The following is an 11,665-nucleotide window of genomic DNA, read 5'->3' as shown; positions in this document are numbered from 1 at the left end:
GCCTGCTGTGTTCATCCAGCTCTACACCTTGTTATCTCAATTATATAGGAGTTTGGTTAGACTGCACCTAGTGTACTGTGTGCAGTTTTCACCTACATATCTCAGGAAAGACATCATTGCCATAGAGAAAGTGCAATGAAGGCTCACCAGACTTGTGGGTGAGTGACACTGTCCTATGAAGAGAGATTGGGCAAATTGGGCCTGTATTCTTTAGCGTTTTGAAGAATGAGAGATAATCTTGTTGAAAACTACAAAATATACATCGGGATATACAGATACAGGTAAGATTTTTCTCCTGGTTGCTGAATCTAAAACTGGAGGATCTATTTAAAAATAAAGAAGATATCATTCAGGCCCAACATGTGGAGAATTGTTTTTACTCAGAGGGTTGTGAATTTTTAAAATTCTTTTCCTCAGAGAGCTGTGAAGTCTTCGAGTATATTTGAAGTCAAGACTATTAGATTTTTGACTATCAATGGCATTTTGAGAATAGTGTGGACAAAAGTCTTTGAAATGTTTGATCAGCCAAAATTGGATTGAATCAAAGAGGAGGCTCAATGGGCAGAATGGCCTGCTTCTGTTCCTAAGCCTATACTTTCCTAATGATAAGTGCATTTTCCAAGCCATATCACCCAACACATCGGGAGCCCATCCATGGTAGATGTTGAAGTTGGAGGCTCCAATCAATGAGTAAGATGCCATTCCAAATTTTGCTACAACCATGGCAACAATAGTTCGTGTTTGGAACTTAACCCCCTCATGTGTGATGTCTCCACCTCTTTCGGCACTCTGAGTTAACACATCTGAAGCCGATAACCAGGAATGGAGATAATCCAGCAATACTAAGTCCCCATGGCAGGGCTTCTGATCTATAACTATTGCGTGGCCTCCTTTCGGCTGTGCGGGCTCAGGAGCTCACACACATCCTTAATTGGATGGGGCTGTATACGATGGCCACTTAATTGGTTGGCTGCTCCAAAATAGCCTCTGGGTCAGGAAGCACAAGATAAAACAACCAAGAATGTGAGAGGTGGAATAAGGAGAGGATGAGAGAATGTATTGGAAGGCAAGTTAACAGCTCTTAGAATTCAGATCAAGAACACTGTTATCCAAAGTTTAGCAGCGTTGTCAGTCAAGGTGCAGTGAAGAGACCTAACTGGAGACCTGAAGAGAGCAATAAAGTATTAGGGAATAATGTGAAAGATCTGAAGTGACCAGCAATCTTCAAGAAGTTGCGATAATCTTTGAAAGACTCCTGTAAGATATCACACATGATGCCTATTATTAACTATCTGAATGATTTCCTTACTGGAAGATTGCACAACATAAACTTTTGCTGTCTATGGAAGAATAGCAAGTTGGTATGTAAGTACAGATTTTTGAAATGTTATAACCTTGCGCAGTCAAGAGTAATCATTACACTGCAAGAACACAAATTGTGAAATATCTCAAGAATCAATTAAGTTCCAAGTTAAGTGCAATTCAGCATAAAGATCTCTGATACTACTTAGATTGAATAAAGTAATGATGTGCTTTCAATGCCCATTATGTGTTTATATAGTTTACACGATAATGTTACCTGAGACAGCAATTCGAGAACTATTCTTTTTAAGTTGCTGCAATTTCTTTATAGTATAATGGAAACAGTCCAAATAATTCAGTGAACTACAATGTGATGTACTGAGGCACAATATAATGAAGTTAAACATATAAATTACTGTTACAAATGAGCTTTTGATCATTTGATTACATTCAATGACCCTAGCAGACTGCTGCAGTGATTGTCTTTTAATGCAACTGACAACTAGAGCATGTAATAAGCCTGGTATACTCTCGAAAGCCAAACGTGAGGGAGAAGTTCATGATCTCTAACATAACATTGCTATCCCATGTCACGTAACATAGCATAACTTTGTTCCAGGCATGAAAAAGGAAGTTATTTTTTAAATGAACAAGTTTAAACATTTACAGTTTGAAAAACAAAAATTGCTGCATTGGTTGAATAAGTTAATTGTTCGGAAAGTTTAACATCGAAGGCTGCATCAAACTTCCCCAGTCTAATGATGTCATGTTGATTTTAGGTGGGAATAAAACTAAACAACTTAGGACCTTGTGACATGATGACCTGTAGTCTATATATTCTCATACTCTTTGTCTTTTTAATGCAACTATTACTTGAGTTTCAAAGCAGGAAGAATTTATTACTTAGCCCCAAGTGCTCTTGAGTAAGTGGTGGTCCAGGATGTTGACCCAGTGACATGGAAGAAATGGTGAAATAGTTCAAAGTCAGAATGTTGTATAGCTTGGAAGGGAATGTGCAAGTGATGCATCTCCCGTCCTTGACTTTTGAGTTGGTAGAATCACAGCTTTGGAAAGTACTATTCCAGGAGCTTTGGAAAATTGGTGTAGATGGTACACAGGGCTGCTATTGTTTACCTGTGACAACAGAAGTGACTATTCAAGATAGTGGAGTGCTGACTAAGCTGGTTGGTTTGTCCTATTGTTAAACGTCTTGAGTTTTCTTGATTCCACACTCATCCAGGCAAATGCAAATAACTCTAACTAACACACAGCTGGCTTGTAACAGATGATGGATGGGTTTTGGAGAGTCTGGAGATGAGTTACTCACTGCAAGATACCCAACCTTGGATCTATTCTTACAGTCACAGAATTTACATGGCCATTTCAGCTATGTTTCTGGCCCAGAATTTTTATGGACGGAGAATTCGGTGCTTACAGAGGTGTAGAACATCAATAGGAACTGGTTGGGTTTCTCTTTAGTTGAAGATGGTCATTGCCTGGCACATGTATGGTACAAATGTCACTTGGCATTTTAACCAAAGTCTTGTGGAATGAAGTCATAGACTCTGTAACTGAGGAGTTGTGAGTGGAATCATATTCTGTTGTTTAAAAACAATGAATTAGGTTGGGGTGGAGCTTGTGAGGCGTGCAATCACAGATCTGTTAGGCTGAATGGGCTGTTTTTTTTGCGCTGTGAATTTAATGCAAGCAAAAACAAAAGTGAATGTAAATTACCTGATTAGAGAAGAGCAGAATGTCATGTTATAGGGCAGAAGAAGATGGATTTAGCAACTTAACTTGGATGGGAAGAAGCAGATTAAGCAAAAGGCTTTATTTCAAGGTTATAAAAAGAATGGTATTATGAAGAGTATTTCAAACCTTTATCTCTTAATATGTTGAAAGAATGTTATGTAGATTGAGAATAGAATTGTTTAACGTGGAAGTTAGAGTAGAACATCAGGCAATAAACAAGTTTCCATCAATTAATTGGGCATCCAGAAACAAAGGAATACTAGGATGTGCTGAGGTTGAAAGCTGAAGAAGACCAAATATTGTTAGGGTATGAAGAGGAAACTGAAAAGGGAGTTGTTTGGGGTGTCAAGAGAAGTTGTTAGGGATACAGGAAGCTTTTTTTTGGAGTTAAGGGGATGATAGTGTATTTAAAACTGTTTAGACTACTAAAAGGTAATCAGAGAGCAGTGGAACATGTCTGAGAGAAAGATGGAATGTGCTGTTTCCTTTCATTCTCACACAAATAAATTTCAGAAGCATCTGAAATCCCCCAACAGACAAGTAACAAATCTATTTTTTGAGAAAGTCAGAATTGAATTATAAATAGAAGAAATACTTCAAATTAGGAGTTGTACCTGAAGATTGAAGGGATGTAAATGTTATAAGGACAAAAGCTCATGGGACTCATAATAAATTAGCTAGCAAGATTGAGAATTGTATTGGCAATGGAAGCAGAACGTGATGATAAATTAAAAATGCTGTCATTACATGCCTATGTCCCAGGTCCCCTGCTGTCTGCACGACTTAGAAATTATATGGAGGAGGGGACTTCTTATATTTAGCTATTTAAATGTAATAAATCATTGGACCTGAGGTTTCATTGGTGTCTAAGGAATGAGGGTAGATTGTTTGAGAGGAACAAAAATTTGGGGTGAAACCTAGACTGGCTAAAATTCTAGATAAGTGGGAGCAGACAAGTTTCTTGGCTATGCTCCAACATTACAACACAGCTTTGACAGAATAGCTGGCAATTTGAGCTAGAATCTCCTCTTTAGACCAAGCAGAAGCTGGAATTATTTCTACAATAGGCCATCCAAATTTTCACCAGTTGAGGTAATTGATCCCAAAGAGACTTATTAACCTTGAATGAAGGCTGCCATTTCCCTCCAGGGAATAAAGTGGAGATTGTTAGCCTATATCTTGGCACCATAAGGACTCCAGTCCCCACAATTGGAGAAGTAGGATGATGGTGTATTTTTTCAACTAACAATTGGTTGTAGGGGGATCCATTGTCTCATCTCTATCACCCATTCATTGCCCTCCACCAATCCATTCATGGTCATTGATTACTTAATATACACAAACCCTATACTTATTTGGCATGAGGACTACGTTGGTTACTGCTAGGTGGCTGGAAGTGAAGCTGCTGGTAGAACAGGGACATCAGAATATCAGGGTCAATATGTCTAGCATGTGTTTCCAGTATGACAGACTTGAAAAAAGTCATTGGAAATACCTTAATTCACACAGGAGCCAAAATGGCCGTAATCCTTGGCTGACCTTACCAATCATGTTTCGAAATGGGAAAGCCTAGACCTTGGCTTATAACCTCAAGAATAATTAATCTTTGGCTTCACCTAATATTTAGTTGTAAGCAATTCAAGAAAGTTGCCTCAAAGTAATTGTGCTTAACATTAACAGCAGATTAATATATTATTTAAATACTAAATGTAATAAAATTGTTACTTTTGTGAAACAGCACTTTGTGGAGGAAAGCCACGGAAGATTTTCAAATGTGGGAAATGTTACTTACCAGTTTTAGCATGCATCTACCATCCTATACATATGTGTGTTGCAAGCTGTAAAAAAAACACTCGCTAACCTGGAGCATACTAAATGTTTAACTTCCCAATAATTTGGCAGAATTTCAAATATAAGGCAGGTGGCAACAATTGCTTCAATTTTAATAATTACCATGACAGCTCATGGAACTTAAATACAATTGAATAGAAAAGAATGGAATTGATAGCTAGCCTCAGTAATGGTGACCATGGAACAGTCATCGATTTTCACAAAAATCCATGTGTTTCAGTAGTGTCTTTATCATGTTTGGTTTGCTTGTGAATCCAGATCCATAAAATACGGTTGACTCTTAATTGTCCTCTGAAATTGCCATCCAAACCACTTGGTTTAAGGTCAAATAAGAATGGGCAATAAATGTTGGCCTTGTCAGTCACACCACTTCCCATGAAAGGATAAGAAGACATTGCCTATTTAGATCTGCAGGCTTGAAGACAGAAGCTACATTAGTTAAATTGGAGAACCACACTCCAGACCAAAGATCTTCTCCTAATAAACACATTGGAGATTCAAGGTTATACATTTTCTGATTGTAGCTATCTATATGATTACATGATTAGCATGAAATAAAGAAACAACATTCAAAAGCACATACACAAATAAAGATGGATTACTTCAGAAACTGCCATTGAATAATATCCGTTATTTAAAGAATTAGACATTCCATTTTTAAAGTGATAGAGGTCTATACTATCATATGAATAATGCATTGATATAATACTTTTGTCCTATTAATATTAATATCATACAACTCACTAGCGAACTGCAGTATTTTAATGTGGATAAACAAAAGGTAGTATGTATTAATTATTGATATTTAAAATATGTGCGCATGATCTATCCACCATCTAAATTAAAAACACAAATGCTTTAGATGTAGAGCTGTATGGTCTGTGTGAAGCAGTTATTCAGAAAGCATGTCAAAATGTGGAGTGCATTTGATTAACAGTTAAAATATGTTAGTTTTGCTTCTTTTAGCTTAACAGCAAGGCCACTCAGCATATTGTGTGCAATTCTAGTAAGTGATGCACTGAGGACAATTCAAAAGAAAGTGACAAAGATGGCTGTGTAATTAATTGAATCTAAATTATGGTGATAGAATCACCAAAGTGCATTAATCTCCACTGTAGGCAATAGATTAGAAGGTGATATGGTCCAGATCTTTATGCTACTGTAAGGCATAGATCATTTCATGCAAGATATTCTTCAATTTAAATTATAATCGTTGATCATAAGATATAGAACAGGAAATTTCCATGCTGATTCTTCCGATCTCACTCCATAACTTTGGTGATAAATAAAAAAAACCCATAGAGAAACTTCATAAACTCCATTTCTGATCGTTCACTGAAGTTCAGGTATTAGGAAAATCAAAGAAATTCTATCCTGAGCATCAAAACATCACTGCTAAGTGAGTTGACAAGTTAATATATGAACTTAGAATAACTATGTTCCTTAAGCATTGATGAACTCCCAAAATCTTGCTTGTTATTCTTTGACGAGTTTTTGGATGCCTAACACTGTGACAAGTAGCTGTATATCTGGAAAGAAGAGAAACAGGTGTTAAGAGAAAGGGTTCTGATGTTTGTGAAAGTGTAGAAATTGATGTGAATGAAAAAGAAATGTAAATGTAAATCCTGTTTTAGAGTCATAGTGTTAAGGAGTCTGTGTTTTTACAGCATGGGAAGAGACCCTTTGGTCCATCATGTCTGCACTGGTCATCAAGAATCTATTGAGTCTAACCTCATTTTCCAGCACTTAGTTTATAACCTTGTACGCTATGGTGATTCAAATGTTCATCTAGATACTTCTTAAATGTCTTGAGGGATATTTTCTCTACCACCCTTTTAGGCAGTGAGTTCCAGATATGAAAAAACTTCAGCGTGAAATTTTTTCATCAAAACCCCTGTAAATTCCCTGCTCCTAACCTTAAAACTGGGTCCTCTGATTATTGACCTTTCTACTAAGGTGAAGGTTTCTCTCTATCTATCCTGTTTATGCCCCTCAAAACCCTCAAGCAGATGCACCCCTCAACCTATTCTGCTCTAATGAGACTGTCTAGTCTCATTGCTGAATCGTTCCTATTCAGGCAACATTCTGATGTGTCCTAACTAATGTTATGAACAGGTCCATGATAACCTCCATCAATGTCTTGACTAATAAGGGCAAGAATCCCATTTGTCTTCTGAATCATCTTATCTACCTGTCCTTCTGCCTTGAAAGGATCTATGGGCATGTACACCAAGGTCCCTCTGATCCTCTATACTTCCTAAGGGCCTACCATTCAACATGTACTCTCTTGTTTTATTTGTCCTCCCAAAAACCATCACTTCAAATTTTTCAGGGTTAAATTACATTTGCCACTGTTCAGCCCATCTGAGTCCATCTATATTGTCCTGTAGTCTAAGGCTTTCCACCTCAGGTTTCTCCCACATATTTTCATGACTTAAAGATTGACTTTACAACACAATATTTGGAAGGGATAACATAGAATAGCTAGGAAAGAAGTATGTTTGGAACGACTTCGTGATAAAAACAGAGGTTTTATGGTGTTGGTGAGCCCTAAACAGTAGGTTCAAAGATCAGTTGAAACATGCAAAGGAAATCTGCAAAGTCACTTCAGCAGAAGAACCAAACAATATAAAATAAATTGCTAACAGCACAGCAACGTATAAGTGAGAAGAACTCAAAACAGGATGCAGGTATGCCCACAGAATTCAAAAACAATGAATCACAGTTGTGTATGGCAGAATGAGCTAGAAGAGTACATTACCTCCCTCTTCTGTACTTATCTTGGCATCTTTGTTAGCTGTATACTACAGGTAAAAGATAAGTTCTCAGGAATACATGGAGTGCTGATTATGAAACAAACAAAAACAGATTAGGTGCTGCTGAATGTGCTGTGTAAAATCAATAGCAGGTTAGCAATAGCTGTGACCAGCTAGATCCTAGCTGTGAAACATAAGTTTCTGCAGATGCAAGGGACAGGCATTGCCCAACAAATACCATATTCCAAGACTATTTCTACGATTGTCAACATTGCAATGCTACAATGTCATCTAGATAACGAAATCAAAATGAATTAATAAAGAAGGAGAAAAGAAGTTTTTTGCTCGCTTTGCAAGAATTTTAGAGTTATTTTAGTTACTCGTTATTTTTATGGCCACAGATCTGACACGCTTGGCAAATAAGGTACATATCTCTGCAATATCCCTGACAAAGGGAATGGTAAAATTGGAGGGTGGATTATATTCAGATGTCAATTGTACATCAGAGCTTTTATTAAATCAACTTCTCTTCAATGTACTGTGTTCTTTAATATTAATGCATCCAGTGAAGATTAACAGCAATTTAATTCACAGAACACTGTAAACACTTATTCAATAAGATACATGCTGAATATGTACTGGCTAAATGAGTGGAAAATAAAGTGAGAAGTTAAAATATTTACAGAAGGAACCTTTTGGAATTTTGAAGATGGAGTGTGCATTGATCAATTGTGTGCATTTTCACGAACAGGCAATGTGATAACTTCATTGCACTGCAAATTATGTAAGCGTGTCACATGTTTACAAACATTCTCCTGGCTACTTTGTTTGGGTGATATCACCCTTTAATATGTAGGTAGCTCACTGTCAAGATACCACTTTACAGTATAGTGATTGTGTATGACAATCCAGTCTCTCCTGCAAATCTCCTCTGCTCATTCTGACTCCTGGTACAGTAATGCAAATAAGTCTTCAGGCTGCTTTACTTTGCTAAAGTGTCAGGGGCTGCAAAGTTCTTGAAATTGGAGATTAGAGCTGGCACAGGCAGTCCCTGATCCTCCTCAAAGGTTTAAGAAAAATTTGGTCCATATTATGTACATATCAGGAAGACATGATTACTAGAATCAAAACAAGAATGTGTGACCATGAGCATTGGAAAGGCTTACATTTCCCTCTTTAGAAATATTCCCCATTCAATGCTATTGATATTGTTAGATAGTCAACTTCCTGCAGTCAGTTTTGGATACATTGGGTACCCCTAAACCAACATCAGTGAGATGAATGACTGATGTTTTTGAAACAGAAACAATGTTATATTCATCTAAAAACATTTAGAATGAGAGCTACTTGAACTGTTAAACATGGATCCTTCTTTACTATCTTCTTCGGACTCACTCAGTTGGTACATGTGTGTATGGTAGTCTGAAGTGGAAAAATGTACAATGAAATTTCCATACACCATAATGACCAATAAATCTGCTTTATTGTGTTAACAATGTTAGTAGATGTCAGACTCTGTACAGGCAATGCATGCATTAGCCATCCATGCAGATTGTTTTACTGGACAAAATATTTACTTAGTAATATGACAACTAAGATTACAAGCAGTTTACAAACGACAGATTTTGCAGTAAAATGTCCTCAGCATCAATGGTGTTTAGCTAGTTTGTATCTAACACTTTAAGAAACTAAATGTGTCTATCTGAAAATAAATATTATCTTTAAATCATGATTAATTGATAAATACAGTTGCACAGGCATAAGCCAATGTGCAGTCCAGATGATTTTCATCCAAAGTCCTATTTGCCCACTTTAATTTTTGTTTAAATAATTACTTTTATCACAGCTGTGCAGCATTTTGTCTATGACATGAAAGTAATTGCGTAAGAATTGAACCAAAATGAAAAAGTCATTCTCAGCCATTAATATGTAAAGGTAATCATGCTAAATGTTGTATAATTTTGACAGGATCTACGTGATTAGAGTTCTCATGCAAAGGGAACAGGTGATTATAAGAGCATTTGATCCCAATTCCAAATAACCAAATTTAAGAGGCTGAGCGATTTTAGATAAATCATGTGCACTCCCACCCACGACATTTAACAATCAGAGGGAAAAGCACTCCATACCAGAAATGAATGTTCATAACATCCTTCAATAATTCTATGTAACTCGTGTTAGTACAGACTTACCATCAGTCATTACAATAATATCGACATTCTTTGGCCTGTTTTGCTGGTAGCATAATATATCTCAGGTAAATCTACATGATCATGCCATATTTCAGATACTGAAATGCTAGTAAAAATGTTTTAAAGTTGAGTCATAAGCCACAGCTGCAATATCCTGGCCATTTCTGCGCCAAGCAGCATTTCTAAACTGGGCACCTGCTCTCAGTTATTGCCCCAGATCAGCAATCTATTTGGAATCTTACACTAGGGGGTCTAAAAAATATCCAGATGTAATAATTATGATAACAAGCAAACGAGTGGCCAAATTGTACATCTGTAAAACATTTCTAGTGAACGTCATGTATATTACCATGTTGTATTCCACTTCCAACATTGCACTCTATCCATTGCTTTCAGCATTGAAACAGAAGACATAGTCAGGGATTATATTTAATTGAGACCTGATTCCTTTATAAATTACAAACCAACCAAGTGTAGATTTACAATACTTTGTCACTTGCTGATTCTGGAGGTTTTTCAAAATAGTCCACAAATAGAGAGGTTCAATGATCAGCATGGTTGCTGTTGTGCACATGGACTTTTCAAAGCTGTTTTACAAACTACCACAAAATAGATTTGTTGGGAAAAATAAAACCAAGGAATTAAAGTGGACATTGCAGCAGAATATAAAAACAGCCCTAGAACAGAATGCAGAGACTGGTGGCTGAGGGTTCCATTTCTGATGTGATACAGAAAAGTGATATTCTCCAATGATCAATATTAAGACCACTGCTCTTTTTGTTATATATTAATGACCTGGGCTTGAGTATACAGAATGTAATTTTAAAGTCAGTATATATATAAATTCAGACAGTGGACAGTGAACAGTACCATGTAATATAATTTCAAAGATAGAATTTGCATTTCCTTTTACTATCTATGACCAATATATTTGTTTGAAAGCCATGTGCTTTCTTAGCCTCAGCATGGCATTTTCCTCAAACCCAGTTAACCCAAAATGTTAACTCTGATTCTCTCCACAGATGCTGCCAGACCTGCTGAGCTTTTCCAGCAATTTCTATCTTAGTCTCTGTATTTTTACATTACCGTTACCATAAATAAAGTGTCTGAAAGCTTCAAACAGAAATGTAATCAAACATAAATGCACGTGAACCAAAAAATGATCTAAGAGACAGTGTGACGAAAAAAAAGCCTTGATGAGGTCTTAAAAATGAAAAGAAGGTGAAAAGGTCAGTGTGTTTAGACAGAAATTGCCTGAGAGTTGGCCCAACTGCTTAAAAGTCAGTGGTGAAGTGAAAAAGCGAGCACTCACAAAGTCATGACCAAATAAATAGATGGTTCCTGGAAGGGACAAAGCAGTAGACATTTGAAACACAAAGATGAGTATTTTAAATTTGAGATGTTGTGAGACCAGGAGCCAATGTAAATTAATGACTGCAAGGACATTGAAGTAAGAGGAAAGATGATGTATTTGAGAGTTAACAACATATTCAAAGACATTGGAATGGAATGAATGCTGGACATGGAATTGTAGTTTGTATGATGAGAGGGTTGAGGCTGGTTGTGCGAAGAGGAGGTAATGGTTTTGAACATGGAAGGAACATTACCTAAGGACAGGGTGCCATTTACAATCTTAGCTCAAATGGGGGCTAAGAAGGAATGGTATATGGCAATTGATCTGCAGGTGTTTGGTTAGCTCAGTTGGATGCATGGCTGGTTTGTGTTGCAAAGTGATTCCAACGCCATGGGTTACAAGTTCTCCATCAGCTGGAGATCCACCTTCTCAACCTCTGCTTTCATGTGGTGACCCTC

Source organism: Rhincodon typus, chromosome 5 (genome assembly GCF_021869965.1).
Source record: "Rhincodon typus isolate 14 chromosome 5, sRhiTyp1.1, whole genome shotgun sequence".
Classification (NCBI taxonomy): Eukaryota; Metazoa; Chordata; class Chondrichthyes; order Orectolobiformes; family Rhincodontidae; genus Rhincodon; species Rhincodon typus.
This window is presented reverse-complemented; position numbering follows the sequence as displayed.